Source organism: Macaca nemestrina, chromosome 10, assembly GCF_043159975.1.
Source record: "Macaca nemestrina isolate mMacNem1 chromosome 10, mMacNem.hap1, whole genome shotgun sequence".
Classification (NCBI taxonomy): domain Eukaryota; kingdom Metazoa; phylum Chordata; class Mammalia; order Primates; family Cercopithecidae; genus Macaca; species Macaca nemestrina.
Window position 1 is genome coordinate 124,568,595 of NC_092134.1, and position 23,957 is coordinate 124,592,551.

The 23,957-nt window shown below is 36.1% G+C and overlaps 1 long non-coding RNA gene and 1 pseudogene across 3 annotated transcripts in view; one reads left to right on the forward strand and one right to left on the reverse strand.

Moving 5' to 3' along the window:
- Positions 1-23,957, reverse strand: part of LOC105481467 (uncharacterized) — a 197,956-nt gene that overhangs the window by 6,037 nt on the left and 167,962 nt on the right. For 2 of the 3 annotated variants that reach the window (XR_011608597.1, XR_011608596.1), the window contains exon 2: positions 2,917-3,053. This is a non-coding gene — a long non-coding RNA (uncharacterized lncRNA). Of the gene's footprint in view, positions 1-2,916; positions 3,054-11,835; positions 11,909-12,607; positions 12,776-23,957 lie in introns of those variants that run through there. The other variant, XR_011608595.1, reaches the window with a different exon arrangement.
- LOC105482336 (26S proteasome regulatory subunit 4 pseudogene) lies at positions 97-1,495 on the forward strand (annotated as a pseudogene).

Below are 23,957 nucleotides of genomic sequence, written 5' to 3' on the forward strand. Positions count from 1 at the left end.
CGTGCCCAGCCTATCAGTATGTTTTTAGTGATTATCATCAACTGTTCTATATTATTTTTTATTATTTCCTTTAAAAATGTCTGGGGCCACGGCAAGATGGGTCAAAGTCAGAGTGGTGGTCACGGTCCTGGAGGTCAAGAAGGATGACAGACAAGCAAAGGAAATATGAACCTCCTGTACCAACTAGAGTGGGAAAAAGAAGAAAACAGAGACCAGATGCTGCCAGCAAACTGCACACTGGTGACGATTCACACTCAGTGCCGGTTAAAATTACTGAAGTTGGAAAGAAGTAAAGACTATCTTCTCGTAGAGGAAGAATTCATTATAAATCAGGAACAAATAAAACCATTAGAAGAAAAGTAAGAGGAGGAAAGATCAAAAGTGGATGATCTGAGGGGGACCCTGTTGTCAGTAGGAACGTTGGAAGAGATCATCCATGACAATCATGACATCGTATCCATATCTGTGGGCTCAGAACACTACATTCTTTCATTTGTTGACAAGGATCTGCTGGACCTGGCTTGGTCCTGCTCAACCACAACGTGCATGCCATGATAGGGGTGCTGATGGATGACACAGATCCCCTGGCCACAGTGATGGAGGTGGAAAAGGCCCCCCAGGAGACCTGTGGCAATACTGGAGGGTCGGACAACCAAATTCAGAAAATTAAGGAATCTGGAATCTGTGGAGCTTCCTCTCACCTATTCTGAATACTATGAAGAGATGGGTATAAAGCCTCCTCAAGGGGGTCATTCTCTATGGTCCACTGGGCACAGGTAAAACCTTGTTAGTCAAAGCAGCAGCCAACCAAACCTCAGCCACTTTCTTGAGAGTGATTGGCTCTGAACTTACTCAGAAGTACCTAGGTGATGGGCTCAAACCCATACTGGAATTGTTTCTAGTTGATGAAGAACAGGCACCATTCATCATGTTTATTGATGAAATAGAAGCCATTGGTTCAAAAAGATATAACTCAAATTCTGGTGGTGAGAGAGAAATTCAGTGAACAATGTTGAAACTGTTGAACCAGTTGGATGGATTTGATTCTAGAGGAGATGTGAAAGCTATTATGGCCACAAACCACATAGAAACTTTGGATCCAGCATTCATCAGACCAGACCGCACTGACAGGAAGATTGAGGTCCCCCTGCCCGATGAAAAGAATGAGAAGAACATCATTCAGATTCACACAAGCAGGATGAGGGTGGTCAATGATGTAACCCTGCACTATTTGAGCATGGCTAAAGATGACCTCTTTGGTGCTGACATCAAGGCAATCTGTACAAAAACTGGTTTGATGGCCTTAAGAGAACTTAGAATAAAAGGAACAAATGAAGACTTCAAAAAATCTAAAGAAAGTGTTCTTTATAAGAAATAGGAAGGGGATCTATTTCTAGTGAACCACAGCTGCCATCAGGAAAATTGTTGGGGGATTTCCCATCTCCTGAAAGGGATGAGGTTGGGGAAGTTGCCCAGGAGAATCTGTTACCACTGACTTTTATTAGCAAAACATCCTGTGTATCTTTTGGAGTAAGATGTGTAAGTAGGCATTGGGCATCTTTGTCTGTTCGTCACTGTGCAGCACTCTGCTTCCCAATAAAGTGTGCTCCTTCACACACAAAGTCTGAATTTTCTAGCTATTCTTTAATGAATCTGTAGTACTTTTCTGTACCATTAAAGCATAATTTAAGTAATGTTTTTATGTATTTTTAAAATCCATCTATTTAAAAAGATTTGCAAGAAAACAACACTGCCTCTAATATACTTCCTCACCACAGCCTACTCCCAGGACACAATACACTTCAACCTTTAGTCTTTACTGTTTGTATTGATTGATGTATATATAAGTAACACAACTATACTCTATATATAATTTTTCATTCTGGATTCTTTGAAATATCACCATTATACAATGGTAACATTTTTGAAATGAATACAGAATCTAACAATTGTATATCTCTATATGAGCATGTACATAGTTCACTTCTCAAATCTCAATATGAAAAATGTCATTATTATGTACAATATTTAAGATTTACATAATTAAGACTATTATCTATTATTTAGACATAAAATATCTGTCAAATATATACTTTACATGCATAGTTTTTCCCGAAGATAAAAATATACTTTAAATTTTTCTATGTCATTTCTACATATCTCTTATTAAATGTTTTCAAATGTGCTGACAAAATTACAGAATCTTAATATTCCCCAGCATATCAAGTAATCTATCGCTTTCCTTTGATTTTTTTCATTCCCTTCCTTATTGTCCCTCACCCTACCTTATTACCTCATGCTTCCCTTACACCTGGAGTATTCAGTCATTCTGTTTCAATTCCAAGAGGGTCACTCATAGCCTTTTAAAAAAGGTAGTATGTCTGAAATTACTTTTATGTTAACCTCATATTTTGATAGCTTGTTTATAAAAATTTATATTGAAATTGTTTACTGTCAATGTTCCTTTGTTATCAAGTTTACCAGTTTGAGAAAGCTGACATTGTCTTAGTCTGTTTTGTGCTTTTATAATGGAATACTACAGACCGGGTAATTTAGAAAGAACAGAAATTACTTTCTTATCGTTCAGGAGGCTGGGGAGTCTAAGATCAAGGTGCCAGTATCAGAAGTCTGGTAAGGTCCAAGTCTCCGCTTTCACGACAGTACCCTGAACAATGCAGCCTCTGGAATGGGAGATACTTTCTTCTTCACATGACAGAAGAGCAGAAGAGTGAGAACCTACTGCCCTAACCCTTTGTATAGCAGCGTTAATCCATTCACAAGGGCAGAGCCCCCACGACTTAAACGCCTCCCATTAGGCGTCACTTCCCAATACTATTGCATTAGGGGATTGAGTTTCCAACACATACATTTTGAACGACACATTCAGACTACAGCAGCTATAATTCAGATTCTTACCCCTTTAATCCTCTTATGCACGGCCTGCTTTTTCTTTGTAAGAGGAGGGTGAAAGTTGCATCATTCTCTATATTTGATTCGTCTGTTTTCAGTACAATGCGTCACTCTTGTCATTCATTGCCCCGGTGTCAAGTATCCTATAATAAATTTATTCAGAAAAACAAATGTCTCTTCTCTTGTTTGAGTACCCAGTGGGTAATCACCTGGCTTCCTAGGATAAGGAGGGAAAAATTGATTGTAATGGACATGTTTTTAGTCCTGTTCCTCATACCTACTGAGGGAAACATTGTGGATTGACCACCTAATCTCATCATACCCTCCTTCTGCTAGGGTTCTCTATCTGACTTAGACAAAGTGGAATTCTATAGTCTGTTCTCTAGATTCCTACGTATGAAGTAGCAGTTGTGACATGATTACAACACGCATTATGGGTACCTGCTCGATTTCGTAACTCCACAGCCACTTCAGAAGTAATCTCTTTGGAGTTTCTGCTCTGTATTGCTCTTTTCATCTTTCAGGAGAGCCAGTCCAGAAGTTAATCTACCAGCTCTTTCAATAGTGTAAAAAAACTAATTTCCTATATGAAATCCTTTGTTGCTTAAAATGCCTCATTCTGTAAATGGAACCCTACTTGATCCCCTTACTCATTTATGTTCCAGAGAGTCTGGTGTTTTCAACTCTTAAACTCGTTTAGAGATCAGTGGTTTAAATCTGCATGGCTCCTGTTGGTGCCTAACTCTTGTATGTTCTTCGGTTTCACCTATTTTTGGGTTTTTTTTTTTTTTCTTTCCATCTTCTAAAAATTTTCTGGTATTAGTTATCTCCTGACTTCTCCTCATTTTTTCTATTCTTTGGGTTTATAACCTTTTTTAATTTGTTAAATATTTTCTGAGGGGAATAGGGTAGCTTGAGAAAAAATTAGAAATATACTTTTTTATCTAGTCTACAATTTTTAATAATGTTTATTTATAAATTGATTAGATAAGAAATCAAACAATTAATGGGAGAGGACCAAAACAAGAAAGTTTGCTTTATATATATGAATTGTGTGCTGAATTCTTGTGTTTCCTGTGGCATTGCATTATATCAAAACAAAAAAACTCAATAGTCAAAGAGCAGGAAACATGAAAAAGAGTTCTTAACAGATATAGGAAGTGGTGACAAGTAGAGTCTAAGTGGAAACAGTCCAACTTGGCACAGGAAGGGCTAAAATATACAGTACTTCTAATATTTAATTTTAGTTATCTTGTTTTGCCATTTTTCTATGCCATATCTTTTCATGACAATTTAAGGAATGAAGAAGAAAGCATAAGTTTATGAGTGGGATGAATTCGAGTAGAGATGAGTTGCCATATAAGGAATTAAAATGGGAGTGAACATTTTGAGTCAATAAAGACAGGAGGGGCATTTATGCTTACTCCTCTCCAGTTCATCATATATTAAGGAAACTAAGAAATATTGGGAAAGGAACAGGCTTGCCTAAGTAGTTGGAATGATGATTTAAACGATTTTGTTTGTATAATTTTAAAATTTCCAATGACCCTCACATTGTTAAAACTAGTATCTTTCAACGAAGTGACAAATTTAGTTCCGGCATAAATTTCTATATCTGGGAAAGAGACTTTGAAGACTATGCTACCTAGCTATCTTACATTTCGGAGAGATGTATATTAAACCACCCAAGATTGTGGATCTCTATTCTTAACAATTAGATATGTGACAACCTCCTTCAAGAGTTATTTATCATTCTGACAGTCAAGAAGTCTATTTTAAGACTTTTTTTCTGGTATGAGAAAATAGTGTTATGTGGTAAAAAGAGTTGTGGGCCCTTGTACTCAACAACACTGGATTCGAATTTCATCTACTTAGCGCCCAAGGCCATTTGTAAAGTTTGCTGAACTTCCCTTAGTCTCACCACACATCAATAAATTGACAGCAATGTCACCTACCTTGCATATACGTTGTGAGACATAATTTATGTTAAGGATATATTTCAGAGTGTGGTATACAGCAAGATTCAATCAATGGTTCTTTTTACTGTTATTTAAAATATAATTAAAAGTACCTAAGTTAAGTGGATCATTGGATATTAAAGGCTGTAATCCTTATATGTCCATAGCCAACAAAGTGAGTCAAGGAGTGAAAAGTATCTAGAGAAGGGAATTCTATATAGTGTGAAAGTACATTGAACTGAAACAGAAAAGACGTGAACTCCAGCCCCAGTTCTATGCAGTAAAACCAATTTTGTGCCCCTCTACAGACAAGTTACCTCTCTGGGTAGCAGCTCTCTAGCCAGAGTAACAAGAAACACAACCAGACCAAAACAGAAAGGAGATTTGGGTTACAAGATCATTAAGGTCGCTCCTTGTTCTAAGACATGAATTTTACTTATTTTTAAATGCTGACATCATACCAAAGAAAGCAAGGCTTTAGAGATAGCAGTAGAAGGTTCTGGGACCTCTTTCTTATACAAACAGCAGTCAAATATCTTTTTAGAAGAGAAAAGATGACTCTAGGAACATAAATGCCTGAGTAAGTGTATTGAATTTTCCTTCACTCCGCTTTCAAATAACAGTGGTCCCACTTTAACAGTTGTATAGGTGTTTTTAAACAATTCATCTCTATCTCATTTTAATTAAACATGCACTCTCTAGTCTCCCAACTTGTAAAAATGTAGTTTGCAATTTGACAGGATGATATTATAGTATTGAGCAATATGTGAATTGGTTTAAAAGTAACCAGAGTTGAAGCATACATCAATCACCACAAGTGCAAACGCAGGTCACTAAATCTGTCAATTTCAATCAGCTCTGTAATTAAATACATCACCAATATGGATTTTGTGTAAGAATGTCACTTGTTCTTCAGATGTCTGCTATGAGGACAAATCACACTTCAGTGTGTCTGCACAGGCATTCTAAATATAATATTTTTAAAAGCAGAGCATCTTCATCTATCTTTCTATGATTTGTTAAATAAAAATGCATTTACTAATGTGTAGTGTAAAAGCTATGTTTTTAAATATATATATAAACTGCTTTCCATTTAATTAAAGTGTTGCAATATCTTAGTTGGCATTTTAAACTTATCTTTAACACCTTTAGTGGCATTTGTTATGAAATAAATAGATAATGAATAATAATCACCTTTTAAAAGACTGAACAATTTGTAATTATGGAAAATTTGTAATTAGAGAGTCTTTATTATATGTTCAAAAAGCAGAAAATGCTTTTGGTTATGAAGAAATAAATTATTCATTTCTATTTCAGCATGAGAACAAAACTATTTCACATTTAGAAAAATCTTTTTTTTAATAGCCATAAAGTGTCATCATCTTCTTCTATTACACTTAGCACTACATGGGAAAAGACTGCAACAAAGCCGTATTACCAAATATATATTGTCTGCCATTTGATTTAATCTTCAAATAAGCTCCAGGAAGCAGGTCCCTGGACAGTTAATCTTTAGTTTTGTAGCCCATGCACATTTTCAATAAGGTTACTGGGGAATTAGGCCCAGTAGGGAGAGGAAAAGCATATTGTCTTATTCCACAGGCAGCTGTTGTGAGCTCTGTTAGCAAACTACAACTTCCCTAATTATGAAATACTTTATTAGAAGAATCTCTATCATTACATCTGTGCTTGTCAAATAAAGTCATTGTACATCTTTGGCACAGAGAGTCAACCATTTTAAAATTAATTTTTTATTTATAATTGACACATAATAATAGTACATATTTACGGGGTACAATGTGAGGTTTCAGTGCATGTATACATAGTAAAATGATCAAATCAGGGTAATTACCACATCCACCACTTTAAAGATTTATCATTTTTTAGTGGTGACAATATTAAAAAATCTTCTCTTCTAGCTGCCTTGAAATGTACACTACATTGTTATTAGCTATAGTCACTGTACTGTATAATAGAACATCAAAATGTCTTCTTCCTATAAAAATAGGCAGAAGACCTGAATAAACATTTCTCAAAGGAAGACATGCAAATGACCAACAGATACCCAAAAGAAATGTTCAGCATCACTAATCATCATAGAAATGCAAATCCAAATCACAGTATCACCTCACTCCAGTTGGAATGGTTATAATCAAAAAGACAAAAAATAAAAAGTGCTGGTGAAGATGTGGAGACAAGGGAACTCTTTTTACACTGTTGGTTGGAATGTAAATTAGTACAGTCATTATGAGAAACAGTAGAAAGAGTCCTCAAAAAATTAAAAATAGAACTGCCATATGATCCAGCAATCTCATTACTGGGTATACAGCCAAAGGAAATGAAATCAGTGTGTGAGAGAGGCATCTGCACGCCCGTGTTTATTGCAGCACTATTCACAACAGCCAAGATATGGAATCAACCTAAATGCCTGTCTACAGATGAATGGATACAGAAAATGGCATATGTGTAGAGTAAACCAAAAAGTGTCTGAGGATTATTTTGCCAAGGTTAAGGACTGTGGTCTGTGACACAGCCTCAGGAGGTCTTGGGAACATGTGCCCAACATGGTTGGGTGACAGCTTAATTTTATACATTTTAGGAAAAGAGAAGTTACAGTCAAAGTTATAAATCTATACATGTAAGGTATACATTTGTTTGGCCTAGAAAGGCGAGACACCTGGAAATGGGGGCTTCCAGGTCATAGGTGGATTGAAACATTTCCTGATTGTCAATTGATTGAAAGAGTTAAGAACTGCTTGAAGAGTTCAATTCAGCCTTAGTTAAGGTAAAGTTGCGGTGGGGAGTAGGGTGCAGAAGTCAAGGTGCTTGTCATGTAGAGGCAGCCTCTAGGTAGCAGGCTTCAGAGAGAATAGATGTGAAAGTCCCTTTTTAGCCCTTAAAAGGTGTCAGACTATCTGGAAAAGATCCAATAAGGGATGGGGATTCTCCACAGAATGTAAAATTTCCCCTCAAGAGACAGCTTTTCAGGGGCATTTCAAAATATGTCAAATAAATATATTTGGGGATAAAATACACTGATTTCCTTCAGGGCTCACTATCTGACATGTGATGCTATACCAGAGTCTGATTGGAATGTGGTATCTTATTGCTACAAATATTCTGTTTGGTCGGTCTTAAGATATCTGTTTTAATGTTAATGCTGGTTAATTGTGTCTGTTCTCCAAAGGAAGGAGGGTAGAATGAGGCATGTCCAATCCCTACTCCCCACAGCCCAGTTTTTCAGGTTTCTTTGGGGACACCTTTAGCGGAGAGGGGCATCCGTTCAGTGGCTTGGGGGCTTAGAATTTTACTTTTGGTTTACAACACACACACACACACACACACACACACACACACACACATTCACACACACTAGAAAAGGCAGACATAATACCAAATGAAATCCTATCATTTGCAACAACAAGCATAAACTTGGAGGATATTATATTAAGTGAAATAAGCCAGGCACAGAAAGGTGAACATCTCATGATCTCACTCATGTGTGAAATCTTAAAAAGTTTATTTCACCTGTAATCTCAGCACTTTGAGAGGCCGAGGCTGGTGGATCACTTGAGGTCAGGAGTTCAAGACCAGGCTGACTAACATGGTGAAACCCTGTCTCTACTAAAAATACAAAAATTAGCTGGGTGTGGTGGTGGGCACCTATAATCCCAACTACTTGGGAGGCTGTGGCAGGAGAATCGCTTGAACCCGGCAGCCAGAGTTTGCAGTGAGCCGAGATTGTGCCATTATACTCCAGTCTGGGCGACAAAACAAGACTCCATCTCAAAACAAACAAACAAACAAACAAAAAGTGATTTCATAGAAGTAGAGACCAGAATAGTGGTTAATGGAAGTTGGGAAGGGAAGAGAGGAGAAGGAAGCAAAGAATTGGTCGATGGTTTCAAGTATATTTGTCTAAACTTTCCCTGGCTAATATTATATCCCATATAATGTTTCTCATCTTAGGTGTTACCCATAAAATTAAACTCAATTATATAACTTGAGACCTTAAAGGGCAGAGATAACAATTAAGGCCTTAATAACAATAACGATGATCAAAATAAAATACTTAGGGAATGGATATGTTAGCTAGCCTGATTTGATCATCCACAATGTATAATACATGTTTTCAAACATCACAAGGATTTATCAATTAATAATAAAATAATACTTTAAACAATTTGGGAAAAGGTGTTATATAAATAAAAAGTGATAGCAACTATTCATTTTAGATTGTGTTGTCCTCATTAATAATGCATGCCCAAGATTTTTCAAACATCTTTTAGACTTTCTTACTTAAAAAATGACATCAAAACCTAACAAATTGTTTGATAAACTTAATACATGAGTCATCTGAAAAAAATCATAAAACGAAATATCACTCTGAATGCCGTCTAGAAAAAGAAAATGAAATAGATAGAGTAACATAAACCAAGGGGACATTTACCACAAGTTGCTGACTTGAGTCTTTTTGAAATCTTCTTTTCTGTTTTTCCTTGTGGTCAGCAGTAGCATGCAATAACTCAGGAGCAATTTTCAGTGAATTATTGTACCTACTCAGTTTGATCTGGGGCAATCTTTACAAGCTACAGCCTGCTTATATAACCCTCCAAGTTGACTTCAGACAGCCCTTAAACAGTGTAAGAATACTCTCATTTAATTTGTTTTAGTACCTCAGATCTTCATGTTTAGCTTTATCTATTGTTCTTAAAAAGTATGAGGACCAAGGAATCATTTTTTTCTGACAAAATACTAAATAAATGGGAGAAAATATAAAATTGAGTATTTAAAAAAAAAGTGAAACCAATAAAAATTTGCAGTTTCTTCGAGATAGTTGGCCTATTGGTTCTGAGAAGGATTTTTTTTACCTCTCTTCTGAACTAAAATACAGTCACTTCCCCCATGCTCTCTTGTGAGTTTTCTCTATGTTTTTAGTTAAATACTTCTTACACAACCCCAACTGCTATTTTAATTAGTTTACCAATTTCCTTAAGTCCTCTGTTTCATATTTTTCAACACTGTACACAACAGTTCATCCCATCCTCTACTTCACAGAAAAACAAACAAGTAAATAATGAAGTTAAACAGGAAGAAAAGTTGACCCTAAAAATTCAACATCCGTGATCCCTTTTAGTTTTCATGGAAGAATTCACTATCTCATGTCTGAAAGTTTACATTTCTGCCTTGACCTCACTCCACCATATAAATAGCTCACTTACTCTTACACTGTATCTTTGTTCCTTCCTCTTATCTGATTCTTTTTCTTTTTCTTTTTTTTTCTTTTTTTTTTTTTTTTTGGAGACGGAGTCTCGCTCTGTCGCCCAGGCTGGAGTGCAGTGGCCGGATCTCAGCTCACTGCAAGCTCCGCCTCCCGGGTTTACGCCATTCTCCTGCCTCAGCCTCCCGAGTTGCTGGGACTACAAGCGCCCGCCACCTCGCCCGGCTAGTTTTTTTGTATTTTTTAGTAGAGACGGGGTTTCACCGTGTTAGCCAGGATGGTCTCGATCTCCTGACCTCGTGATCCACCCGTCTCGGCCTCCCAAAGTGCTGGGATTACAGGCTTGAGCCACCGCGCCCGGCCGATTCTTTTTCTTTTTCATGTGAAGAATGTCTAGTTTCTTCCTTATTTAAACTTAAAATGGCCTTTCAACCCTATGTTACTCGACATTTAAAAATTTTCCCGCCAGAGGTTGCAGTGAGCCAAGATCTCGCCATTGCACTCCAGCCTGGGGACAAAAGAGAGACCTCATCTCAAGAAAAGAAAACAAAAATTCCCTATTTTCTTAATGGATAAAATACAATTCCTAGCAGTGGACACATGTGTAATACACATCTTTATCTCTCATTCTTTCCTCTACTTTCTATAGAGTAGCTTCTGCCACTATCCTTGTTTGGTTAGAGAGTAATCAACCTTTGATGATTAAAGTCAATGGTAATTTTTAGGTAGTATATTACCTAATAGTATATTACTTCCCCTTTCATTTGGTATTATTGACCTTTTCTCTCCCTTTTGGGAATTAACTCTCCTTCCCTTGATGTAAGACATTTACAAGTTACCTATCTTTTGAGTAGTAGTGACCCTAGGCTTTGGTCTTATTCTCTAACTCATGAGTACCTAGATCATTCCAAATTCTATATATTTACCTTACTTTTGAGGTACCATCAAGTTCATTTTGGATGTTCTATTTTACTTCCATACTCTTTCCCTAATTGGCTCCTACTCAATTTAGTATTTTCTAGTCTTTAAGAAAGGTCACTAAATTGCCTGTGAGAGGACTGTGAGAGTCAAACTTGATTTTTTATTTTTCTTATCTCCTGCAATTAGTTATACACATCCTATAAGTTCTACATTCTTAGCATTTTCTAAGGTGGCTTCTGCTTCTCAAGATCCATGTGTGATACCTTCATTCATTTTTTGTAATTGTGATATCATTATTCTAGCCCTCTCTTAATGTTTCCCTTACTCTCCTATTTATTCATTTATAAACATTTTTCACACTACTCTGACAGTGATCTTTATTTATATTTGTAAACGTCAAATCTAAGCAAGGCCTTCTTTTACAAATAATCTTTTGTTGACTTTTGTCTACCTTCAATAAAGTAATGATTGTCCCTCTTTTTCTCTAAACTTGAATTTTTCTATTAATCCTCAAACATTCTAAATTTTATCAGTATTATTTATGTTCCTCAAATATTACCATACTTTATGTTGTTTCCTGATGTTTATGATTTAGCTCAGTCTTTAAGAAGAAGCTTGAGATTTATTAAAATATTCCCTCCCCTATTCATCTCTCTCTGTCTGTCATCTCCATCTCTGTTTCTTTATTTTTTTGCCTCAGTTCATCCAGATGCCAAACCAAACTCAGGAGTGTTGAAATAAGTTTTTACTTCATGTATTGTCTGTACATCAACACCACCTTTTCAATTTTCAGATAATTCTGTGTTTTCTAACTAATTTCTTTACCTTTCCATTAGAGACTGCTGGCTCCTTGAAAGTTGGGGTCTTTAATCTTGGCTGTTCACTGCAAGCACAACTTCTGGCACAAAATATGCATTTATTAAATGACTAGTGAAATAAATAAATAAATGACCTTAGCTGCTAAACCCCTAAATAATCAATAACACACAGGAAAAATATCTGTTGTCATTTAATGAAAGACATATGTCTTTATAGAATATCAGAGTAGTCCTACAATGCTTAATTCTCAAATGGAACTAGAAGGAATATGAGAGTTTCTAAAGGATAAAACCATTAATTTAAAGTTAGAAGGGGGTATTTTCTATGGAATAATTTAGAATTGAATTATGTCAATTACTCTGAGAAATAAACCATCACTTCTACATTGCTCCTTATTCTTTGGGAGCAATTCGATGTTCTGGTTAATGGTGAGGCTCTGGTGTCAGACAGCCTGAGGTTCAAATCTCATCTCTGCAGCTTACTAACTGTGTGATTTGGACAATATATTCAATCTCTCTGGACTTCATTTTTATATCTGTAATCTGGAAACATGTTGTTCACCTTTAAAGATTAAATGAGATAATATATATTCAGTACTTAGGATAATTCCTGGTATAAAATTAGAAGTCAATATATGGTGGGAACGGATTTCTCCTCTCAGTTGCGAGTGTACAATACACCTCATTTATATCTGCTAAGGTAACACTTCTCTGAGCTACTGTTTACCCAGCTAAGAAAAATTTTCATTTCAGATGTTTTCTAGAGAGACTTAGCCTACCATAAGTTAGTGCAAGGTCTTTGAGGGTCATCCACTTTCTAGAATATTCAAGGTAGGGGTCTCCAGCTGTCATTTCACAGTGGACGCTACTGATGCTCTTGTTTTGCAATTTCTGTGAACATTTAAGAGGTTGACGCTGTTTCTTTAGTGTAAAACTTGGGTGGGAGGCTTTTACCTAGGATGGATGTTATAAATGAATGTAGTTTTCCTAAGAGCATCATGTACACATTCCCAACAGAACGCAAGAAAAAGCAAGTCATGGAGTGTGACACTCAAGAAACCATCAGCCATAGTCCCTTCCCTCTAGTTCAAGATTAGCTTCCATATACTCCCCCAATATCATCTAAGACTAAACAGGAAAATAATATTTCACATGAAACATGGGACCTTGAGAAGTAAACCTAGCAGATACAAATTACGCTTTCCTCTCTTTCGTTAGTAGGAAAGATGTGTGCAAATAAAATTCAATGCGAACATTAAAGAAACTAGGTTTTCTTTTGTTTCTGCTTTTAAGGTTCTATGTTTCCATGGCAGTTACAGGCTGGCTGGCTATATATTAAAATGATTAAAATTATTTCTTCCAAAACTGTTTTTTCTTAATAATAGACAAGTGGGCCAGGCACAGTGGCTCATGCCTGTGGCACTTTGGGAGGCCGAGGCAGGCAGATCACGAGGTCAGGAGATCGAGACCATCCTGGCTAACACGGTGAAACCCCGTCTCCACTAAAAAATACACAAAATTAGCCAAGCGAGGTGGCGGGCACCTGTACTCTCAGCTACTCGGGAGGCTGAGGCAGGAGAATGGTGTGAACCAGGCAGCGGAGCTTACAGTGAGCCGAGATCGTGCCACTGCACTCCAGCCTGGGCGACAGAGTGAGACTCCATATCAAAAAATAAATAAATAAAATAAATAAATAAATAAATAATAGACAAGTGATAGCATGTGTTCTTATTAATGCCATTAATGATAATGAAACAAATAGTATCCAAATCTGCTTGTCTTGAGAGTGTGCACAAATATTAAATAAAAACCGGAGCTTTAGTATAAAAAATTTTATACCTAATATATTCAAGGCAGATATGGCATGATTATTTTACTTGTTAATTCATCCATCTATTTTCTACTTTCTTACAATAGTAGCTCTTTGTGGAAACTAATCAACCTTTAGAAGAGGTTTCAATCATTGAGTAAAATACGATGAAACAACAATAACTACTTGTCACTAGAAAGTGTGATATATGGCAAAATTAAAATTAAATTGTACATTACACGATGGAAATCAACATAGGGTGGGTCCAACATAGAAAAAGTTTTCTGTTAATAAATTGCTTATATTTCTTATATATGCATATATACATATATATGGATAAGTACGTGTACATATATAAATATATCATAGGTGCCAATAGAATAGTATACTGAGGTTCCAGGATATTTAAAAAATAAAGATAAGATGAATAATTGTTCAAAATAAATCTAATATGGGATCTTAAATGCCAAGTACAACTAAAAATATATTGTTTTATCTCCTAACAATGCTAAATAAACTCAGTACAATCATGACAGGAGTATTTTTTTAAATTAAGATAAAAATTGAAAATCATGGACACTGAATAATAGATCTGTTATCATTTATAACTTTTTAAATTAATTTTAAAATCTGAAAGAAAATAGATTTGAAAGCTTTATAAATTCTTAGAAAAAGAATTACAGGATAACAGATTAGAAGATTTCAGGAACAGTACTATATTCTACCTATTATGAATTTAGAATAAACCTTGTTAAAATGTTATTTATAGATAATATATAATGGCTTGTTTAAAAAAAAAGTAATTGTTTGCTTCTAAAGGTCTATGCTCCCTTGCGAGTTACTGGCTGGCTAGCTGTGGATTAAAATGATCAAGTAGTCTACTGGGGCAAGAAGAAGGCCTTGGGCAACCACTCACCTTACGATGTAAAACCTGCTCTTACAAAATTAAACACAGAATGAGTGGCATTGAACTCTGCTCACTTTTGCTTTGTTTCTTTTATCTTATCTATTTGAAACTGAAGGAGCAATACTGTATTGAAGCATTAAGGTTGATTTTATTTGTGATTTGAAGAATATCCATATTACAGATTATTAAATTAATGGCAATCTAACCTTGAAAGCACCTCTATCCGCTGTAAAAGCAACACTTCATCACCTGTTTTGATTCATTAATGTATCATTTAACTTGGTATGACACATGTTCAGCAGTTATAATTACATTATGGTCGTCCTATTACATCAGCTCTGCTCCAAGTTTCTGTCACCACTAGTCCAATTTTCAACATAGAGCAATCCACTGCACTCTTTCCTTATTAGTGTCATCTTTAATGTAGCAGAGAGGCTGAACCATTACTTGGCACTGAGAGTTTAACAGCAATTAACCCCTGCTCTATCCCCAGGGAGAAGTACATCAGCAACTTGCCAAAACACTGTAAACAAGCTGGCCAAAATCAATGCGCAACCACGCGGGCTGCAGAGCACCTATTGTATTAATTCAGGACTGATATATGGGGATAAAAGGAGGAAATGGTTTGCATGAAATTAACCTGAGTCACTCCTCTACCCTAAATTGGAAATGTTTCTTCCCAGAGATAGATATAGAGTTAAAAAAAAATAAGTAAAAGAAAACAATGCTTATAGTTAGCAAATACTGAATATTTATTCAGCTTTATTGCCATAAGAAAATAATTATTGAATTGATTATTTCACCAGATGTTTTTTAAAGGTGGAAAATAAAATGCATAAACAATGTATTCAGGGAATGTAAAGGTCAACTTCAGATAGCAAATAACAAAACAAACTCAATTTTGAGATATTTCTTAGTTGTTCTAATTTGCAATTGACTAGCAATGGGAGCCACACATGGTCATCTATAAATTTCAGTGTTAGAAAATTCTCAGCGAGATAGTCAGTAGTTCTGAGAGTTGATGCTGCAAACTTTAAAAGCATGCAGAGACAGTACTGAGAGCAGAATGTGTGCTCTGATACTTTCCAGACACATTCTGTCTTAATTTGTAACTGCAGAAAGCTTCACTACAAAGCTGGATACTTTGCTACAGCCCACCCTATGCAAAGTGGAAGGAGCATAATGTAGAGAGGATGAGCAGCTGCTATAGATATAAGGAATATAAAACTATTTGGGGATCAAATCTGGACCTAGGCCAAAGATTTAGCTTGCTACCTCATTTGAGATGAGAAAGAGAGAGAGAGGAAAGAAAGAGGGAGGGAGGGTGGGAGGGAGGGAGGGAGGGAGGGAGGGAGGAAGGAAGGAAGGAAGGAAGGAAGGAAGGAAGGAAGGAAGGAAGGAAGGAAGGATGTTATACTCTAATATGCCCAATTATGTTCTTGAGTTGTTTCCTGAGTCTCATTCATTTGCTTAGACTATATATTTTAATGTTACCCTCCCAAGATTGGCACCACACACCACCAGTTTCAATATAATAACTGCGCTTCATGCTGAGTGATAGCATGAACTTTACTTTGGAGTAAAACAATACACTCTTGCAGATACAAAATTTCGTTTGTATGCAAGTGCTTATTTGTGAGTTTTTCTGCATTGCTTCCATCTCCAGATATCTTTGCAGTCTTTTGTGTAATTGTCTTACTGCTGTTCTTTATTTATTTAAATAGAATCATGCTTCTCTAGACATTCACTCAAGAAATACCTGAGAAACAGGCAAAAGTATAGATCATTTAATTTGGGGTATATTTTCGTATTAATTTTATAAGTTAAAATCCAAATTTCCTTCAGCATACAGACCTAACAGAGCAGATAACTGGTGAAAGTCAGTTCATCGTGTATAAATGACTAGATTTCTGTTACCAGACAATGTGTACAATTTTATTCTAAATCAGTATACAATCAAACATAAAGAAAACAAACGAAGGAAATCTTTTTAAACAGATTAAATAATTGCTTAGATGCATGCTAGTGTTTTAACATTCATTCAATTCTATCTTATCTCATTCAATTTCTCAGCTACTTTTGGTACAAATGGCTGCTCCTTCATTGAAATGTTTTATACTTGATCTCCTACATATCACACTTCTAGATTACCTTCCATGATTTTGGCTTATCCTTTTAGCTTCGTTTGCTGGATTTTTCTCATTTTTCCTCCTCTGTATACTTGAGTGTTCCCACGGCTCAGTCCTGGAACTCTTTCCACCCTCTCTGCCAGTGATTTTACCTAGCCATAGCCTCCTAAATGTCACAAGCAAGACTGATATCTCATACACTTATTTCTCTGGTTCCCACTCCTCCCTTGAGATCCCATTTGCATATCCAACCTCCTGCTCTGCTTTATCAGGGGATGGATGGATGATACGCACCTCAAACTTAACAAAGCCCAAACAGAATTTGCATATCCCCTAGAAACCAAAAAACTTAGACATCATTTTATTTTATTTTCTTATCCTTAGTTATCACCAAAAATATGTTAACAATTCCTATCAGGTAGAGTCAAAACAAGCCCTAACTCTAACTACTTCTCATTATCTTTACTATGCATACCCTTTTTCAACTCCCATCATTTCTTTTCTGGGATACAGAAATATTAACTGTTCTTCCTGCTTCCATTCTCATCCTTTAAGCTGTTTTCACATAGCGATCAAGATAAATAAAATAACATCACCCTCTTTCATAAAACTCTTCAATGGTTTCCTATTACCTTTAAAACAAAAAATATATATTTATAAAATTATGAGTTCCTAAGTAATTTGTGTAAATATCTCTTCAATCTTTTTTTTTTTTTTTTTGTAAATTATATCTTTCCAAACAGAACCCACTTCAACTCCTAGTATTCTTTGTTTTGCTTATTTATCTTTAGTCACAGTCATCTATATGTTATAAATATCTTCCTGGCTCTTTGGCCTGCTATAAGAAAATATTGTGGGCTGGGTAGCTTATAAACAATAGGAACGAACTTATCACAGTTCTAGAAAGTGGGAAATTCAAGATCAAGGTGTTGGCAGGTTCAGTGTCTGGTGAGGGTCATTTTGTAGTTCATAGATGGGACCTGCCAGCTGTGTGTTCACATGGTGAAAGAAGCTAGGCAGCTCTCTGGGGCTACTTTTATAAGGCTCTAATCCCATTCATAAGGCCAGAGGCTCCATGATCTAATCATATCCCCAAGGCCCCACCTGCTAATATTATCATTTTTGTGATTAGATCTCAACATATGAATATTAAAGGAACCCAAGCATTCAGACTATAATAACTATACTATTTCCTTTCACCTGTAGGTTTCATATTTTCTTTTCTTCTCATTTCTTTTTCTTCCTACTTGGAATACTCTTGTCCAAGCAAGATGTTTTCATGTCTTGTTCTATGATTCACTCCTGTTTCTCAAGCAGCAATGTCACATATACACAAAGGCTCTTGCGACTATCCTTCTCTAATCTCTCTCTCTACCTCTCAAAACATGTATATACATATATAGACATTCATATTTAGATAATAGATATTCATCCTCCTGTCAACACTATGAAAACTCTAGGAATCAATACACTCTAGAAACTTTAACACCACATATTCCCTTTATCTATTTATATATGTTATAAATTCACACAATATCTGAAATTAAATGAGTTATTTGCTTGTTTGTATATCCCTTTGGGTTTTGTATTGTTCACCACTGATGACTAAGATAACACCCAGAAAATAACTAATATGCAATAAATATTTTTAAATAGTTGATTAATTTTGAAAAAAGTAAGGGCGATAATTCCTGCCACAGAAACAGACCTACATTGTTTCTAACTTGGAGAGAACATAAATGGCCTTGTAACTAAAATAGATACAGAAGTCTCCTAGCACTGAAGAAGAATGTTTTATTAAACTAGAATGATTATCATCTTTCTGTTTGAAAGCATGATTTGAAAGCTGTTGAACACGTCTGAATAAAAGAGCTATGTGATATAAAAGAAATTAAATGAAAGAAGCATATTTAGAGAGATATGTAAACTTACAAATTTTAAAAGATAAGGTTCTATGATTGACTCTATCTTAAATTCTAGTATCACTTCATAGCTTGTTAAACTATAATTTGTAAATATATCTAAGAATTAAAAAGTTAATATATATTGTTAATGCCTATTTTTGAGGTGATCATCACTTGAGGAATGATTGACTGTCAAGTTAGATTATGAATACAAAACAATATCATTATCCCCATTTCTCAAAATGTAGCATAATGTATTTGTGATAGAACAATGGCCTTGATGCAAACTTGATATTCTCAGTTGATCTCAACTTATCAGCTGAAGATATTGCAACACTAAATCATACCTTCCTTACATAACCACTTTTAACTTGTACAGATTCTCTGAGATTGTCTTATACTTTAAGTCAATTCAGATCCTCTTGTCCCCTTAACCTCCACACTATCCCCTCCCTTCCCATCAGTAGATAAAAGACCCAGTGAGACATTTAACTTATATTCTAAGTATGGTTTAGAACCCCTTAGAGGCCTTAGGGTAGGAAAAGAGTAACCAAGGCCAGGTTCTGCAACCACTGGTAGGCTGAGAATGATATACAGTTGTAACTCTGCAAACTGCTTTTCACTCTTACCCCTTTCAAACAAAATTCAACAAAATTTTATTGAACAATTACTATACACCAGATACTGTTCTCAAATTTAAGGGATAAGAGAGTGCCAAAACCAAAACTCTTAACCTCTTAAATCTCATACTTAAGTGGGAGGAAATCGGCAATTAAAAAATAAGTACATAAAACATATAGTGCATCCCATAGGGAAAAATGCTATGGAGAAAAATAAAACAGGGTAGAAATATAGGAAATTTTGGGTGAAAATAATAATTTTAAATGTTTGGTCAGTGAAAACTATATTAGGAAGGGACATTTGAATAAAGAATTGAACTATTCAGATAATAAGTTTCAGAAGCTCAGCTAAGCTTGATAGTCCTGAACTACCAGTTGTTGGAGTAACTGATTAAAACAACAATCAAAACACAAAACAAAACAAGACAAAAAGAATCAAGCATTTAATCATTCATTGCGAAAGTATAAGCCAGAGGCTCAAACTGGAGAAGGCTCGAATTTCCCCCATTCCATTTCACCCCATGGAATGGCACACAGGTACACAGTAGGGCAGATTAGTACACATGTGGGAGTCCTCTCGCTGTTGAAAGAGCACACCAGACCTCCCAAAGACTCCTGCAGTTTTATGGAGTTGGGAGCTAGGATGAATGGGTGAGGCTTGGAGTAGGAAAGTACCGAGTACAGAGTCAGAGATGGAAAAAATGTCTTTAAAGTTCACCTACTGCACCCAACAAGGAGTTCTCATCAGAGGCACACGAAGAAGACCTCAGCTGAAGACCCCAGGAAAAATAAAAGCCTAGAAATGAAGGTGCCTGGGCTACAAAAGTAGTAAGAGTATGCTGGTCAGAGGGGCCTGAGTCCTTGAATGCAGCTCCCCTTAGAGGCTGCATTGCAGTGGCTGTACACCTTGACTGATGATGGAAGGCAGATTTCCCTCATGAGATATGCCAGGTAGAGTCTTGAACTTGCTTATGGTGAGCTTGACAAACATATAGGTGTTTGGGCCACCACCCGGACACTTCAATAGGAGAGAGAGAAATTAAAGACTGATGAAACAGCAGGTGAGAACTCCCAGAGCGGGAAGCATGGATGGGCGATTAGACAGCCAGAAAGGAGGTAAGATAAAATGGTTTAAAGGATATTAGGTGAAAAAAATCCGAAAATTACCCACTTGGTTAGAGTCTTGGAAACTCTTGGAGGACTCCAGCTTTTACTGTGAAGAAGGACAATGACTATATTATTGTTTCTGGTAAGATACATGGCATGATTTCACTCATGGTGTTTGAAAATTATTCTTAGTTGATGATCAAGTGTGGAAAGGCAGAAGTAGAGATACTAGTTCAAAGGCTAATTAAATAACCCAGGAAAATAAACGATGGTGGTTTGGACTGAGGTGATGTAGCAGAGATGGTAAAAAATAAAAAATAAAAAATAAAAAGGTTAGGATTGTTAATATATTTTGAAGGTAGAATTGAAAAATTTCTGATGAATTAGACATGGGCATGAGAAAAAGAAGGGAGTCAAGACTTGTGCCAAGATTTGTTAGTTTAACTACCTAGAAGAATGGAGTCCTTGTGACTTAAATGCATGTGTGTGCGTGTGTCTGTGTGTGTAGGAATAGGGGTAGGGATGTGTAATTGGATTTCTGCTATCTACTAGATATTGCTGCAGGACCATTTTGTAGATTAATGGCTATAAGAGATCCATACAGGGGAAATTATCCAGGCTGAAGATATAAATTTAGTTTTCTGCATATAGTTGGAATTTAAGGCAACAGGATGTATATGACCATGCAGCATGTGGGTGAAGAGAGAGGACAGGTTCAAAGACTGAACCCTGGGGCACACTAATGTGAAGAGGTCTCAGAGGTAAGGGTGATAAGGGGTAGAATGATACCTGAGGCAAGAAGAAACCTAGAAGGGTGGAGTGGTAGCTTGAATGCCAGTGAGGACAGCATTTCAAAGAAATAGAGATCAGCTATATGACATGCTGATGACAGAGACGGAGATGGAGACCAGTATGAATTGCCCCTGTGCTCATTAGTGTATTGGAAGGGAGGAAGTAGAGTTTTAGAATATATATTCAAGGATCTTTTCTATTAAGACAGAAATAACAATGTGGTAGAATAGCGAAAAGTAGGTCTTTTTCTCTTTTTCATTTCATGTGATGGGAACAATTATGGTCCATATGTTTTCCAATGGGGATGATCAAATAGATAATAAAAGAGTTGCTAGTTTAAAAAAATGAAGGTAGGATTCCTGGAGCACACTATCCTTGAATAGGTGAAAAAGATGGATCTAGAACACAGGTGGACAGGTTGTCCTTTGAAGCATGAGTAATTCCTCCCAACTGACAGAAGTCAAACATGAGGGCAGAGATGCAAGTGTGTGGGCCTAGGCAATGGTGGGAGCTTGTGGAAAACATCTTGTGATTGGTGATTGCTTTTATTGTCTCAGAAGCACAGAGAAAGTGAGTCTACCAGTGCAAGTAAATAAGGGAGAGAAACTGTTGAAGGGTTGAGAAGAAAAGGGAATATGCAAGTGTCATTTCTAACTATCCATTGGACAAATATAATGTAACAGAAATGGCAGTTAACACTAAACATCAGCCAAATTTTAATGGTAATGAGTGTTAAATGGAATAAGCCAAAAGAGTTGTTTTCTTCTCTACCTGTGATCAGCCGCGTGGCTAAAATAGAGGAATAAGCCGAGAAAAGTTGCACTTAAAACAAGGTCAAAGTTTTGCTACATCAGTATGACAAAAGAAGAATGACATTTTGGGAGATCTTCTCCTCCTGATCAACTTTCCTCTTTCCTCTCCCTCACTTCCAATATTCTGTAGAGAATTGCAAGTTTAATGTCTTTCAAATAATTTGGGTTGGAAAATGCGGATTAATTGCCTAGTGTATAAGTCTATTTAAAGCAACACCAGAAAAGAAAAGCTCTCTTCTTTGAAGACATCTTTTAATATCTAGCTTGAAATATTATGAGAAGAACTGTCAAATAGCCTTCCCTTAAGACTCATGCTCAGATACTAACTTCCTGTTTAACTCCCCAACTGGACATGCAATTGAAATTTCCATCATTGTAATTATCACTAGCCAAAGAATCTAATCTAAGCAGGGGAAAAGCATATTGATAAATTTTGGTTATAAAAGCATTTGTGCTCACACACACATAATTAAGTTGGCAATGAATTATATCCCCACCCAGGCCTTTTGACTATCTCCAAGTCAAAAGCTATAGCTTCAAAAAATGTACAATTTCCTTTAGAGAAGTTTCATAACCAAAAGACTAATTTACATGAAAAGCTGTAGAAAAAGTAGTTGAAAAGTCCATTCATAAAACTATTATTCCACTTACATGAATTTAATGCACGTGTTCTTAACAATTATCCTTGGATCATTCATGAAAATTTCATAAGACATTAAACAAAGCTAGTCATCATCTCAAGATATTTCCCTGTTAACATTTTTTACAGCACATGCATGTTAGGCAGTATCAAAATAAAAGCTACGAAAGCAAAGAAATCTAAAAAAGAAAGTTAATTCCTTATTCCCCTTTGGCAGGTAATTAGTTTTCAATCGAGTTTAAACACAAAGTTTATCATAACAACAAAAATACCACCAATATAACTCTGTTTCCAACCATGTCCCACAGTCCCCTTTCCTCCCCTGAAAAAACTGAATTCCTATTTTTTTCTGGGAGAGGAGGAGATTGAAAAAAAAAAAAGTAGTATGTTCAGTTTAAAATTTTGTTATATGGCATTTTCTAACTTAGGAAGCCACAATGTTCTTGGCCCATCATGACTTTTAGTAGCATTAAGAATAAATTTTGTGCTTCCAAATCACTTTTTGGTTTTTAAGAATTTCTTGGTACTCTTATAACCTGCCTTTGATTTTGATCCTTGATTCTTTCTGTTTGTCAGGTGCACAAGTTTACCTTCCTTTTTCTGCCTTCTCTTCTACCATTCCTACTTGGTAGCCATGTACTTGGAAAAAGGCCACACGATCTTTCTGGCTCCACTCAATGCCTAAGGGACCCTGTATCCTTTGCTGGCATCCCATAAGCTATTTCCCTCATCCTAACTGCAGCAAATCTCTCCTTAGTTGATGAGATTGTGTTTACCTCCCTTTAATCCCTATCTGAATGGTCTGTCATTGTCTGCCTTTAAAATTCTTCCTCTTTTTCTTCCTCTATCCTCTAAACAATGATGGGGCTAAGTTATACCCAAAGCTCATGCTATAAAATATTTCCTCAGTTTTTTGCAGAAAACACCAATTAAAATGACATTTTAAAAGAGACTTAAAAAAAAGATTAAGATGTCAGCTCCTCCTCAAGAGCAGGGACAATGCTCTCTGTATGTTCTATTGTTTCTAGTACACTGTAAATGCTAAGTAAATATTGATAATGGGAGGCAGTGAGTCTTGATGATAAGGGCAAGAAACTGAAAACAAAAACAAACAAACAAACAAACAAAGCAACAGCTACCAAGAGTGCCAATAGAAACCTGAGGTTGGACCAAATAGAGCATCATCAGCAGTGAGCAGCACCACTGACCCAGAAGGAAGACAAACTATGGGGCAGAGAGATGACAGAAGGAAAGAAATAAAGAAATTAAGGACATTTTCTTTTCTTTTCTTTTATAAAGGACAATCATGTAAATTTGAAGTCTTCAGAGTTTGGCCCATCACTCTGAAAAATAATAACATTTTTACACAAGGAAAGAGAAGCATCCTTTGTTTCCCATCCCTCCTTGG